Source organism: Gambusia affinis, linkage group LG06 (genome assembly GCF_019740435.1).
Source record: "Gambusia affinis linkage group LG06, SWU_Gaff_1.0, whole genome shotgun sequence".
NCBI lineage: Eukaryota > Metazoa > Chordata > Actinopteri > Cyprinodontiformes > Poeciliidae > Gambusia > Gambusia affinis.
Genome location: NC_057873.1, coordinates 15,530,835 through 15,540,854, shown reverse-complemented (window position 1 = coordinate 15,540,854; position 10,020 = coordinate 15,530,835). Strand labels below are relative to the sequence as shown.

Genomic DNA, 10,020 nt, shown 5'->3' with positions numbered 1-10,020 from the left:
AAACAGCTTTTTCCTACCATGCATCATGACTGTGGAAGAATATATATTGACACTAACCCAAGCAACAACTACACCAAATGGAAAACATGTGCAGTGATAAGTTCTTCTTGGTTGTAGAACTACATTACATAGAGGGACTAGGAGGGAAGGTAAGTAGTTATAGTTTGATAATTGGATGGAGTGAAATAATGATCTAACAAGGAGTTGAACATAGAGCTCACTGGTGATGAAGAAAATAGAGTATAGCAGCAGAAGGTTAGTATAAAAACAGAGGCTGTGGTTGGCAGGTGATTAGTGTTTATTGTCTTCCTTTTCTTTCTCTATCAAGACACTGTGGAGATATGGTGACATGTTGGTGGGTGGACATGGAGGTGAGTGAGAAGAACACAATGGTAAGGATTCTGGGCAGCAGTTTCCAGGAGGGCCATCGAGGGATTTGTGAGGAGATTCAAGACAGTAATCTCAAAGAGACTTGCTCAACAAACACAGGGAACGAGGAAGCCATTCACTGGGGTCTAAGTACTAAACATGACAAGAGAAGGAAGCTGCTTTCAAAAAGCGACAACAAAAGGCAAATGTTACAACTCAAAGCACATGACACATGGAGGAGATAAGAACCTGATTACAACTCATCTGACCAAAACAATATGGCATCGACTTCATGGCTCCTGCTAATGGGCCTTAACAAGTTCCAGCTGCAAAAACTCCACCTTCCGGTCACAACCTGTAATGAAAGTACAGCAGGAAAGAGACTAACAACAACCTGCAAACAGCTCTGTGGATATAATATAACTGATTTCTTGATAACTGTAAGTTTGAGTTATTGGCGTTGTGGCCTGTTAATAGGGGTGATCAGACCACGACATGAAAATAATCCATCCACGCCAAATTCAAGCAACTCACAGCATGTAGTTGGACAATTTTACACTAATTTATGTACAAGTTGTTATTTTACTTTAGATTTTGATGATATTAGGGAGCTGGATGTAACTTCAGAATGCACTCGCGCCTTAGACAATAAACAAAAGGAAACCATCAAAACGATTAACCAAACTTACCTATGCAAATGAAGCAAACCCAATGACAATTTACCATCTAAACCAAGACAAACAGGGGAGGATTAAGATGCAAATAAAAGGCAGTCCGCCCATGCAAACTCCTTGACATAACATACATATTTAAAGGTGTGATTCATTAGGATGAGCATAGGATGAATGATGGGCAGCCCATAAACATCTTTTTATGAGTCATCTCCTCTTAGGTGAATGTAATGGAAAATTTTATAATGTGCTCCTCATCCCTCTTCTGCTTTAGGTTATCTGCATAATCTTATCATGAGACTGGTCAAGCTGCTCTCAAGACCTCTGCAGAGTCATATAACAGCTGGAGAGAGGTCCTTGATCCTGGAGACTAAGTGTTACTTCCCCAACCTAAAATGTATCTGCCCTCTTTAGCATCAAAGAACAACCCCCTTTCCTTAACAATAGGCAAATGGCAAGACCATCTGTGTTGGGCTCCAGAGAATCCCTGGTACATAACAATCAGGGATTCACAACTACAGTCCAATCAAATCTCTCTTCTCTGACCAGAACCTATAAAAGGAAGTCAGATCCACTGATAGAGTAGGCTTGACAGACTCCTTTGACTCTGTATTTCTGTTCTCACCTTGCAAGGCTTTAATACATTTATTATTTCTTCTCATCCAGACTCTTGTTAAAGTAATTTCTTCAATGCTTTCTTGTCCATCCTCTGGGTCCACCAATCACGGGGACTCACCTGCACACTCAGATTTACAGATTTAACCAAATACTGCAGTTCTAACAAGTATTATACTTGTTTTATAGAGCTCTGATTCATGTGGCTGCTAACTTAGCTAGGTCTTCCTTGTAAAAGAAATTTAATTACCCCATGAGACTTTCTAGTTAGGCAAGGCTACGAATAATTTTCAAAAAGTGGTATTGTCAGGAGAAGAATGAAAACGCCAAAACAAGAAATGTAGATAAGTTGAAGGATATAGATACAGCGCTTTACTGCACTGGTGCAGTAACAATCGATCCAAAAGGATCCCTGAACAAGTACTGCTTTCCTTTGCTGTACAGCAGATAGACACAGTCTTCAGCAGGTCAACACTTCTGTAGTAAGAATACTGCATTTACGGTTTGCTTGTAAATGTTGTATAAATTAAAATTTTCTTAGAAACTGTTTTTTGAGTTTTCATTAGCTGTGAGCCTTAGTCATCATAAATACCCTAAATAAATATATGTCACTTGGTTTTTAATCAATCTATGACAAGTTTCATTTTCTGAATTAGTAAAATAAATTAACTTCTCAGTTACGGTAATCTACAAACGTTTATAGAGATGCACCTCCATAAGTAAAGCCATTTTACCACCAGCTTCCTTCTTTCAACTCCTCCATTTCAAACCCTGGAGTCTTAACTACAGCAGTCTGATGTGAAATCGTCGGCTGTTTAATTAGCTTTGTTAATCTGTGTTCATTTACTCAACACAGAGAGTAAACAATCCTGATTTTATCCCCTGCATCAGATGACACCGCTCAGATACTGATTATTTATGGATTAATGGGCATCTAAACAAAAACCACACATGCAAGCAAACACCTGGAAAAGTCCAGACACATACATCATTCCTCTTTTATCCACACTCATCATCGAGAACAATATGTACAGACTCACCCAGACATGCATTGTAAAGTGCATGTATGCATACACTGACACAGTACTTGGGATGGGCAGTTTCTGTCATCGCAGCAGTTCCCCAAACAGAGTCCTGATTAAACAGCAGCTTAGAGCGCTTTAATTTCATGGAAGAACAGACAGACTGCAAAAGAGAGAGCAACGAGGAGAGAAAGTGGGGGAACTAGCCGAGGCAACAGATGTGCAGGCAGGAAGAGGGAAAACGGTGGAGGTGAAAGACTGACAGAAACAGACAGAACGAAACAATTTGCTCCAAGAGACCAGATTGAATTGATGGATGGAAGATAAGAGACAAAGAAGGTGACAAATTAAAGAGCGAGATTATTTAAGTGTTGAAAGACAGCTTTGACTGGATGGGATGTGAGGGGGAGTAAAAGGACATGGAGCAGAGGAGAGGAGATGGAAGATAAAGAAAGAAAGAGAGAATTAAATAAAGGACAAATCTAGAACTTTCCAGATTACTGAGGAAGAAATTAAAAAGGAGGTGGAGCAGAAAGGTTGGAAAACATACATGCATTAGGCAGGTGGAGGGTTTCAATATTTTGGTGACATAAAATAATTCAGATTCCGTCTAAAATCTTTGTAAACTGCATATTTCTGATCATCCCTCTCTTCTGCAACAGAGCACCCTCTGTCCTCTCACCTTCATCAGTACACACACACACACACGGACAGATTTAGATATCTACCCATATTAGGAGTATGAATTATCTTTAATTCATTTTAGTAACTGCATGTATGCCTAACCCTGACATTTTATCTAACCCTGACCATTCCTAGTCTGTTCCTAACCCTAATCTTAACCAAAGCTTAATTCACATCGTACCTCTTAACCTAAATTTTAACTCTAAACAAGAAGATCGGCCATATTAGGACTGGGCTTACGTCCCCATAAAGATTGTGGTCTTCAGAATAAAGTAAATATGCCAGAAATGGTGCTAACAACAGTAGCTAAACAAGTACACATATGCACACACGCAAACGCACGCTCACAAAAAAAAAAAAAACATGCAATGCTTTCACAAGACATTGATGCTTCAGTTAACGGTTGAGTGGAAAACTGAGAGAGATTATTAGGGGATATCAGGCACAGGGAATCTTTGAGTTTATTCTAATAATCTTTTTATGACTGATGGAGCTGCTGAAGGACTCTCCACGCCACAAGGGGATTTTTGAATGGATTTGCTTTACAGCCCCCTCAAGGTTGCACTTTTTCCTGATATACTTTTTCCTTCCACTCAACTTTGGATTTGATACTCTGTGAACCACCAGCTTCTTTAGCAATGACCATTTGTGGTCGCCCTCATTGTGAAAGGTGTGGAAGTCTGTCTTCTGGAAGTCTGTCAAGCCAGCAGTCTTCCCCATGATTATGTCGCCGTTCAGAAGCTCAGGAAAACTTTGCAGTTAGTTAATTTGCTGTGACTTTCTACTACTTGACATTTTTTTATAATATTAAAATTTTCTGAGACACTGAATTGTAGGCTTTCATACTCTCTAAACCATAATCATCAAAATTACAAGAGTTAAAGGCTTGACACATCGCCAACTATGTGTAATTTATCTGTTTATATGGGGTTCACTTTCTGAAATGAGGGACAAAAAATTTTAAATTTTGTCCCTCATTAAATCTTTTTAGATGCACTTGTATTTTAATTGTCAATGAACAATGTTGGCAATTCAAAAAATTATTAGAATATCCAGCAGAGACCCTTTTCTCAGTGTTGTCTCTGTCTTTAATACAATATGCACTACGCCTTAAATATCTGTTTATGACTCTCACATTTTGGAGAGTGAATTTCTGTGAAAGCGACAGTCATGACCACTTTACTATTGGTGACTTGCAAATCTGACATGTCACAATTGTTTGATGATTCCACAGTTACTACAAACAACCAACTCCTCCTAAGAACGCCATAAGTGGTATGAGATATAATAATAATCTAAATATCTAGTTTGAATCTCACTGCCTCAAACCTTTTCTCCTCTCTCTCGATGTTTAACTACAATTTCTTCTTTGTTCATCTTTGTCTCACCTCTGCTCTGTCACCTCATCTTTACCTCTGAATTTCTTCCATTTCTATATACCATTGACCTCCTGCCATTTTCATCTCTTCATCTACTAACTTCAACTTCTATCTTCTTTTCATCTCCCCCCTCCACACACTCTCACCCTCTGTTCTCGTCCTGTTTGCCCTTTGTTTCCTCTGTCTTCTTGCTTTTTTTTATTTGTTCCCTTCTACTTTCTAAAAAGCATTTTCTCTCCATGTTTCCTGATCTTTTCCCTCAGAGCTGTGAGGGTATTCTTATGCATACCCTCTGATCAGTGTGTGTGTGTACCCTCTGATCAGAAGCACCTACAGAGAGTGGAAATCAGAACACAGTGTCAAAGTGGATTTATTGACCTACACCTTCCCAGCATTAAGACTCTTTAAAACGGCTGCTTAGCATTCTAATAGCATGCGTCTTTCGGCTTTGAATCAAATGTTTTCTGACTGATTTATACCAGACCCATTAAAAACAGGAACACAAGTATGGACAGAAAGCACTTGCATCCTGCTTCCTTCGGCTGAATTTTATTGCATAAAGATGAATACACTCGATCTCAGTCGTATGTTTTGTGTCACCATCTTTCGATTGCAGCTCTGCTCCAATTTACCACACTAAAAATGATGCATCGACTGATGCGCTGACCACCCACTCTTTCCGGCCGTATCTGCTGCCTTATTGTCCCCTCTTGAGGGAACAATGAGCAGCACAAAGACCTGATTTGAATAATGGTCTTTCATTATGCTGTAGTTCCTCTGTATAACTTGCTAGGATGAGTTGAAATGCCTCTAAAATTGTAAAAGATTCACTGTCCTCCCTTGACTCTGTTGCTCTCATAAAACTTGTAATATGGAGCCATTTTCCAAGTTTACAAGTGCAGCAGTAATCATAATGCAATTAAAAACGCATTCAGGCAGCATCCCCATTAGATGAAATGCTGTGGGAAAACATAGATGGAAAGACAGGAACCAGTTAGTTTGAATTGCTCACATTTTGCATGTGGACAAGCTAATTCGAATCTATACAAAATGATACACGGTTCCTTTTCTGAAAAAATCTGACATTTTCCATTCCTAGAAATATGTAGCAAAAAAATATAGAAAATGGAAAAACTTTTGTGTTCCCACATCTTTTCCTGTCTCAGTGTCAAGAAGTTTTATCCTTCTGTCCGTCCCTCCAGAAATGTGTGCCATGTATTAACTAAAGAACGTTTCTAATAAATAAAATTAAATTCAAAATGGTCTGAAACAACAGGAGGAAAAAAATATAAAACCCTTTATTTTGACATGGAACTATTTTAATAACCCCAAAAAATAAAAGGGCAACCTTTGCATATCATGTTCAACCATCACTAATCCACTGAGGACTTTAGGATTGATTTGATCATTTGTATTTCATTCTGCGTCGCTGTACAATTTCATAGCTGAGAGGTTGTCAGTTCGCATCTGTAGCTTGGATTTCTTCCATTAGCACGTGTGATTTAATCACCTTATTGCCTGCTTCATTAGGAGGTACTTTGCTTATGTGATTAGATCAGCTAATTATTTCCCCAAGTTCTGAAGGCAATTAAAAACATTTGAAACAACAAAAGCATTACGAGACATTAGGCCGATATGGTTGTGTGGCTTGTAGTTTTACCAGTATATGTTCGTGACAGATGAGATGAGGAAGACACGACACCTGGTGTCTCTGGCTGCTAAGGAGGAAAAGTGAGGATAAAAGGATGAAAAGAAGTTTAGAAATACTGTTGTACAAAATAACTAACTGTCCACTATAAATATGGTTTTGTTTACAGCTCTGCAATATAAAAAGCAAATGTCAAGTACTGAATGCAGCTGGATGTTTCTCAGTGGCTCAGCATGGATTAAATATGGAACAAAATATCTTATTAGATTTTTTTATACATAATTTATGCTTAGCATTCTTCGCATTTACTTTAGGTTCAAAGTATTTCAAAATGTTCAGCATTTAAATGTGCGTAGGGACTTTCCATCAGTTAGCAAGGGGGCAAGAACTCATTTTATAAAATGGATTTGCATCAGCCTCTTCCACATCTCACACTTTTTACTAAAAGAAGAAAGTTGTAGTATGAATTAAAGACTTTTGCACTGGGTCTTAAATACAAACATGCTATGCATACATTCATTCTATCATTCAAATTTTTTATGCAGATGACAATTTTTTTTTTATTATTATTATTTAAAGCCATAAAGCAAAAGCAGCCTGAGTGTAGATATTAGCAAGCATTTACATTAGACATGCATGCAATTTTGAAAAAAAGCTTCTAAAATTAGAATAAGAAAGCGGTAACTGCTGCTGCACATCCTTCTGAGAGTTGTTAGGCCATTTCAAACCAGTTTGGATTTTGTGATTTTCTAGAGAAAGTTTAATCAGAAGCCAGGGAGGGATTATTTACAACAGTTGTCAAACATTAATGACCATATGTAATGTATTTCTCTACAGACAAAAGCAAAACACTACATATTAGTTTCAACACATAGCTACTATGCATGGTGGTGGGGGTGTAATGAACTGTTTTCTGTTGTTTTTTTTTGTATACACAGAATCATGTCCTTCAATCACTGAGTTGAATGTCAGACGTTTAACTCAGTGATAAACACTTTGCAGATTCATCTTTAAAGATGATCAAAATGTGGAATTTTACTTCCACTTCACAATTATACCCGATCAAGTTGGTCTACCACATAAAATACATTGAAGTTTTGCAGCTGTAAATGTGTGAATGTTTGTGCAACTTCTGCAAATTATGCAAAAACATCAGGTAATACTTTTTTGCGTCATCAAGTTACATTTACTGTTTTTGGTGAATAATTCCTCATTTTCCAGACCACAGATGAATTAAAGCAGTATATCTGTACCATTCTTTCATTCTAGGCTCCAACACTTTAATTTAAAACTCATATTGCAAAATATACAATAATGTAAGGTTTATTTCCCAAGGGCTTTAGTTCACAGCTGTAATGTTAAAATCTTACCATAGCATTCAATTAGAGATCTAAGTTTAGCTCAAACACTTTAATGTCTCAATTTTTCTCTCTGGGCTGTACCAGAGAGAAGTGTCTTCTTTCTATTGCTGACAGGTATCTCAGTTCAAGCTCTGCAAATAATAAATAAATGAGCAATGTACACAACCTTTCTTCAGCGTTCCAGTCAGGCTGAAGTTATTTAAAGATTTTTAGTTGGTGTTTTGCCCATTTACTGGCTTTGCTTTTAGCTCCACTTCTTCTTGATTTTTTGTTCCATGTGCAGCTTTATAAGCATGTCTCGGTAAACTAGTTTTCTTTTCTCCAAATTGGATTTAAGATGTTTCTGGATTACCTTTACTCAATGCACAAAAGTCCACCCAGTTTATCAGATAATACATATAGATGGGGCAACTCACAATTAACAGTAAAATGTCAAAGTCAGCTCATCTAATTCTAAATGTTTCAAGTCAAATATATACTTTGGATACACTTGAGCAGTTCACCCAACTTTGTTATCAAAGCTATTTGTAATAAATTAGATGTTGATTACAAGGGGGAGAAATGCCTTGAGAAAGCAGTGGCCACAAGAGCAAAAGTGTGAAATATGCGCACACGTTGTGTGTGTGATGACAACCCCCCAGAGATGTTTGTAGGAGGAACCCATGTGTACGTGTGTTTGTGTTATTAATATAAATGACAATAAATCTTGCATGCAGTGGGCACTAAAATTAACCAGGCAATGCCAAGATGAGAACTAAATTATGTGACAAATGTAAATTTGATTTATGGTAATTATGCTGCAATCAGGCAGCTTGGACTGCAGCGTGCATACAGACTAATTCACCTGCCACCAAACTCATACATACAAATGAAGCCGTCTTAAAAAAATATGTGCTGTATGTGTATATATGAAGAACAGAGATTAATACACAATTGAAAGAGATAAAACAATACCATAATCTTGGGTGCTCCAAGCTAATTATTTTCTTCATTATCTATTTACATGGACTTACATATATGTTTATACATACACATGCACACAATATTCTGCAATGTCTACAGCAACCTTAACCTGAATTGTGAGTGTAAATTACCAGCAAGTTAAATTGATTCTTTGGAGGCAATACATGAGAAATCATACAGTGGAGATTTTTTTTTTATTGATTACATAATTTAGTTTGTGCAAAACAGTGTGCAGCACATTCAGAAGGATTTATGGACAGAATAAAGAGGTGTATGCAAAGTTTGAGTCCATACAATATGAAAATGTGAGTTGGACATTATTTTTTACAATGAACCCAAATGACTGAAACTGGAAAATTGAAATGAACTGCGGCATGCACATTCTCTGAGCGCACCAAGAGACACATATAGAGCACTTTAATCACAGAGTTAATTTCCTTTTCTCTCCTCTTTCCTTTATCACAGGCTTGGTTCTTATTCATCTTCATATATGGAACAAAGAGAAGAAAAAAAATCACCCCTCCTCTGCCCCCGAAAAAAAAAAGTCTGATTAACATGATTAGAGTTCAGCACCATAGATAAAAGTTCTGGAAAAAAAGAGCTGAGAACGTACATGCACCGCTAGCGTACCTTCAGACACTTTCTAAGCATGCACATTCAGAAATAGCATTTGTTTTTATACTCATATGACAAGGAATCTAAATCAAATTTCACACACATGCAGTGAAAACAGTCTCTGCGCTTCTTCTCTACCTGTGTGCTAATAACGTTACGGTATTTAAATATGGCAAATTTTGGCAAATATTTATACCTGTGTTCTTTCCTCGAACAAACACACCTGCACCACAGGCTTCAGAAGAAAAAGACACTAGAGAGCAGAGGGAGACCATGTCACAGTCAGAGGAACGGTGAAATACGTGAGTCCCAATTTGTCCTACTGTACTTCCTATTGATGACTAAAATGATTATTTTACTCTAGTTATTTGTAAGAAGGCGTTCTATTTGTTAAAAAGATGCTGTAGAGTATTTAATTATACTGTGTAATAATTGTAAAAAGATAAATATAACTACTTCACGGATTTCGCCAATCACGGTTATTTTTGGAACCTAACCCCCGCGAAAAACGAGGGTTCACTGTACACAGATTTCCTGTGAAAACAAACTTTAGAAAGAACAAACAAGGCAGGCCCTGCAATAAACAGATGAGTTAGCACTCACGTGGCGCTCTGCTTGTTTAGCGTGTAACTCAATTTGAAATGCTAACACGGCCGTGCGCTCAGGGGCATGCAGCGGCAGGCCGACACCGTC

At 37.6% G+C, this 10,020-nt stretch overlaps 1 long non-coding RNA gene across 2 annotated transcripts; it reads right to left on the bottom strand.

The window, feature by feature from the left end:
• Window positions 1–280: 280 nt before the first annotated feature.
• Window positions 281–1,702, bottom strand: LOC122832995. Of its 2 annotated transcripts, XR_006370913.1 has the most exons (4): window positions 1,666–1,702; window positions 1,059–1,095; window positions 619–724; window positions 281–522 (listed from the first exon to the last, which is right to left on the bottom strand). It is a non-coding gene; the product is annotated as an uncharacterized LOC122832995 (long non-coding RNA). The 2 variants fall into 2 exon arrangements; XR_006370912.1 differs by lacking the exon at window positions 1,059–1,095 and having other exon boundaries at window positions 1,666–1,701.
• Window positions 1,703–10,020: the final 8,318 nt, after the last annotated feature.